Source organism: Mastomys coucha, unplaced genomic scaffold (assembly GCF_008632895.1).
Source record: "Mastomys coucha isolate ucsf_1 unplaced genomic scaffold, UCSF_Mcou_1 pScaffold12, whole genome shotgun sequence".
Taxonomy (NCBI): domain Eukaryota; kingdom Metazoa; phylum Chordata; class Mammalia; order Rodentia; family Muridae; genus Mastomys; species Mastomys coucha.
Genome location: NW_022196894.1, coordinates 42,187,102 through 42,192,505, shown reverse-complemented (window position 1 = coordinate 42,192,505; position 5,404 = coordinate 42,187,102). Strand labels below are relative to the sequence as shown.

The 5,404-nt window shown below is 40.1% G+C and overlaps 1 protein-coding gene across 2 annotated transcripts in view; it reads right to left on the bottom strand.

Annotated features, from left to right (window-relative positions):
* The window catches only part of Cfap44 (cilia and flagella associated protein 44), a 110,345-nt gene that overhangs the window by 88,908 nt on the left and 16,033 nt on the right, over positions 1 to 5,404 (bottom strand). The gene's annotated exons all lie outside the window — the stretch shown is intronic.

Sequence of the window (5,404 nt, the reverse complement as noted above, 5' to 3'; positions counted from 1 at the left end):
ACCCACTTTTCGGGTAAAGATAGGACCTTGTCAGAGTGCCACAGACTCTTGATAGAGAAACAATGAGTTAAGACGATGAGAAATCACAGGGAGTTCACAGTCCAAGAACAAAGGCTTGTTCTTGGCAGTACTGAGTCATAGGCTAGAAAATAGAGGTGTTAAAACCTCAAAGAAATGTTTGACAGCATATTACGCCATTGTACTGTCAGTCCATGGTTCCCAGAGGAAGGAAGCCTGCCTTTAGAAGCCTTTATTGGTAGATTGGAAGGAGCACTAGACAGGATGCTTCCTCCCTCTGAGGGCACGGACATGTTATCGAAATAACTTGCATGGGAAAATGCCAATACTCTCTGCTGGGAACTCATTAGACCAATCAGAAAAACAGGGACTGTGCAGCACGTCCACACCAGCAGTGTCCAGGGTATGGCCTATGCTGCAGCAATGCAAGACAACATTTCTGCGCCTATGTTCAGAACTTAAAAAGAGGAAGAAACCAAAAGGTTTCATGCTGTTCTTGTGGCCAATGAGGACATATGAGCCGCAACTGTAAAAAAAAAAAAAAAAAAAAAAAAAAAGAAGAGCAGACTTCGAAGAATAAAAATAAGAAAACCCAACCTCTGGGGTTATGTCCTCGATGGAAGAAGGGAAAGCATTGGAGGAATGAATGTAAATCAAAACTCCATAAAGATGGAGCCTCTCTGGAAGATGAGGAGACAAAAAGCAGGGTGAGGGGCACGCCCTCTGCCGCGAAATTTAAAAAAAAAAAAAAAAAGGCAAAAAAGGGAAACAGAGGAAGGTGTAAGTAAACTGAATCCTCTGGCCCCTGAGATTAACATCTTAAGCTCACACGGAGCAACCCCAGGAAGTATAGGATTAGATCTTGCAAGTAGACAAAGATTATATACTTTCTCTTCACACGAGGGAGTGCAGTTAGTAGAGACAGGATTTAAAGGGCCATTATCACCTGGCACCTTTGGTCTTAGAATAGGGAGAAGTTCAAATTATAAGAAAAAATTTGAAGTACTTCCTGGAGTAATTGATTCAGACTTCCAGGGAGAGGTAAAAGTTATGATTAGTCCATTTCAAAGGTATCAATGGAAGGTTCTCCCCCAAGGTATGAAAAATAGTCCCATTCTTAGTTAGAAATTTGTAGATCAAGCCTTAAGATCCATTAAGGCTAAGCATAAAAAGGCTTTTGTATTGCCGGGCGGTGGTGGCGCATGCCTTTAATCCCAGCACTTGGGAGGCAGAGGCAGGTGGATTTCTCAGTTCGAGGCCAGCCTGGTCTACAAAGTGAGTTCCAGGACAGCCAGGGCTACTCAGAGAAACCCTGTCTTGAAAAACCAAAAAAAAAAAAAAAAAAAAAAAAAAAAAAAAAAAAAAAAAAAAAAAAAAAAAAAAAAGGGCTAAAGGGCTTTTATTTTACATTACATGAGATGGTATTCTTATAGTAGAAAAAAAGCAAAGGATTTTATTTGAATAATTTTTAAAAATTATTCAAAATTATTGAAAATGATTGAGGGGTTGACCCAGCATGGACTAATTATCACCCCTGATAAAATTCAATGTAACAAGCCAATAAATTATTTGGAAAAAAACAATTCATAGTGAATATATCATATCTCAAAAACTGCAACTTAGGACTGATAAATTAAAGACATTTAATGATTTTCAAAAACTGTTGGGAAATATTTATTGGATTAGACTTTACTTAAAAATTACCACAGGACAGTTGCATCATTTATTTTAAATTCTTAAAGGAGATCCTGATCCCAAATCTAAAAGACAGCTTACAAAAGAAGGCTTAGAACAATTAGAATTGATAGAACAAAAGATGCAAGATGCAAACGTAAAACAAATAAACCATCTAAAAACATAGTCTCTTCATAATTCTACCAGAGGACCCAGCTATACCACTCCTGGGGCATATACCCAGAAGATGTTCCAACATGTAATAAGGGCACATGCTCCACATGTTCATAGCAGCCTTATTTATAATAGCCAGAAACTGGAAACAACCCAGATGTCCCTCAACAGAGGAGTGGATACAGAAATTGTGGTATATCTACACAATGGAGTACTACTCAGCTATTAAAAACAATGAATTTATGAAATTCTTAGGGAAATGGATGGATCTGGAGAATATTATCCTGAGTGAGGTAATCCAATCACAAAAGAACACACATGGTATGTACTCTCTGATAAGTGGTTATTAGCCCAGAAGTTCGGAATACTCGAAGTACAATCCACAAACCACAAGAAACCAAAGAAGAAGGAAGACCAAAAAGTGGACACTTCATTCCTTCTTAAAAGGGGGAACAAAATACCCATGGAAGGAGTTGCAGAGACTAACTATGGAGCAAAGACTGAAGGAAGGACAATCAAGCCTGATATAGCTGTCTCCTGAGAGACTCTGACAGTACCCGACTAATACAGAAGTAGAGGCTCAGAGCCACCCATTGAACTGAGTACAGGGTCCCCAATGAAGGAGTTAGAGAAAGGACCCAAGGAGCTGAAGCGTTTACAGCCCCTTAGGACGAACAACAATATGAACTAACTAGTACCCTCAGAGCTCCCAGGGACTAAATCACCAACCAAGGACTATACAGGGTGGGGCTGATTGCTCCGGCAGCTTGTGTATAGTAGAGGATGGCCAAGTCAGTCATCAATGGGAGGTGAGGCCCTTGGCCCTGTGAAGGTTCTGTGCCCTAGTGTAGAGGAATGCAAGGACCAGTAAGAGGGAGAAGGTGGAGTGGAGAGCAGGTGGAGGGCAGAGGGAATGGGGGTTTGTTCTTGTTGTTGTTTTTTGGGTTTTTTTTTTTTTTTTTGGTTCTTTTTGGAGGGGAAACTGGGAAAGGAGAAATCATATGACACGTAAATAAAGAAAATATCTAATAAAAAAAAACATAGTCTCATACTTAAAACATCTTACACCCCTACTGCATGTTTGTGGCAAGAAGGTGTATTAGAATGGATTTATCTCTCTCATACTCAAGTAAAAATTATATCTTCTTATCCTTTCATATGTAGTCAATTAATTATTAAAGAGAGGTTAAGATCCAGGGAATTATTTGGCAACTCCTTTAGTAATGATTAGGGCACCTGGAAAGGGTCAGATGTGTTAAATCACCTCCGGAAGAGGACATGCATGTGTTTTTCCACAGAATGCAGAAACCCCAATCTGGATCCCAGATAGACTTATTCAACCTTTCCACCAAAAAAAAAACTCCATCAAAAACCCAGAAAAGCCGGGCAGTGGTGGAGCACGCCTTTAATCCCAGCACTTGGGAGGCAGAGGCAGGAGGATTTTTAAGTTCAAGGCCAGCCTGGTCTACAGAATGAGTTCCAGGACAGCTAGGACTACACAGAGAAACCCTGTCTCGGAAAAAAGAAAGAAAGAAAGAAAGAAAGAAAGAAAACAGAAAAGAAAGAAGCAGAAGAAGGCGAAAAAAGTAATGGGGAAAATGAAAATGCTTGCTCTCTCTCCTTCACAGGCTCCCCCTGAGTTGTCATCTACCACAGAGACAGATCCACCCACTTGGGGACAACTGGAGAAACTCACCCAGAGAGCACGACAAATGATCTCTGACACGGGGAAACCACCATCAGCGGAGAATATGTTTCTCGCTACGCTTGCTGTGGTTGCTACGCAGGTACACTGTGCCACCTCGTTCTGGGCTTATGTCTCCCCATCCTCCACTTCTTCATCCCATGGGGTGGGGACACAATGTGAATATTAGGGTCATGACTAATAATACTGAGCTGCTAGGGGGACATGCTGATTTTTCGTCTCATTCGATCTCTTCCATAATTAAATATGAAGGAATGTCAGACTCTGCTCCAATCTGTGTTCCTTTAAAGGGAGTACCTGCCATGGGTTGCCTTCCCACTAGTTATAGAACTTAACTTTCTGATACTCCAGATAGATCGGTTCCAGATACAAAGCCCCCGAATCTTAGAAGGTTAATGTGGGAGATTTCAATAATGATTTTTGGGGTATCACAATTATAATGAAACTTTTATACAGTCAAAAGAAATTATGCCTTTGAAAGAATGTCTACAAGAATATCAGAATAATGATAAAATGATAAAATAAAGTAATTTTTTATTACAAATAAAAAACTAGAAGTAAAACTTGAAGCTTTAGAGGATGTAGTTTTAGCATTAGGAGAAGAGGTAGAAAATATTAAAGTTGAGCTTTCTACCAAGTGCCATGCCAGCTTTCAGTACATATGTGTAACGCCATTACCTTATAATGAAAGTCATTATTGGAATTTTACTAAAAATCATTTGTTGGGAATTTGGAAAGATAATAATATCGCTCATGATATGGCTCAATTACAGGCCAAATCTCTACTGTGAGTAAAGCACACATTGAATCTACTGATATAGAAGATTTGGCTCAGTCTATTAGCTCTGGTTTACAGTCATTAAGTAATGTTGGTTAGCTACACTGGATCATTGTTGTCACTGTGGCTACAGGAATAACTCTTCTTCTCTTTATTTATCTACTTATTTTCCAACTAGTCTTTTCCCTCATTTCTACAGCCAAAAGATATATTTATGAGCTTCAATTAAAAAATAAAAAAGGGAGAGATGCCAAACCAACCCCAGTAGGATCTGTATGACAAGTTCCACAGACTGAGGCAGTAGACCTCAAAAGGAGGAGGCCTCCTGGAACCGGTTATGGAACTCTTGGCCAGAGCAAAATTATTAAGCCATAGTTCTCTTGGCAACTTATCTATTTTATCTTTTCTATTCCTTTTCTTATTTACAAGATGTTCCTGATAGCCTAGGCTAAGATCTCAAGTGAGAATAATGGGTAAGAAACCATCCTTTGAGATGGAGTCACTAACCATGACTATATCTCCAGGAAAACCAGTGCTTCACTTTATAAATCATGTATAAGATAGCATTGATAAATAAAAGTTTTCCCAACAATAAAATTTTTATTGTTTATGGCTGCACGTGTCATCAGAAGTAGGCTTTGGTATATGTTTAAGAAAGCCTTAAATAAAAAGAATCAAAACAGTTTAAATTTATGTTTTGAAGATTTACAGAAAATCAGGAACTAGATGTTAAACAGTAACTGATCATAAAAATTTATTAATTTCGAGAGCCGCCATTTTCTCTCTGGTGAGTTTCTGAGACCGGAGCAGCCAGCTGGGAGGCACAGGCCCCACGACTCCCAGGGGAGCCACAGGGCAGCAGGGACAGGATCCTATCAGCTTCCGAGTGACAGAGGAAGATCAGCATCCTTCTCTGCCCCTTCCCTGCAAGTGGAGGGCCTACCTCCAGGGAACGCCTTAAGCCAGAGACTACAGCGAGAGCGGCCATTCTCTCTGGTGAGTTTCTAAGACCGGAGCAGCCAGCTTGGAGGAACAGGCCCCACGAGTCGCAGGGG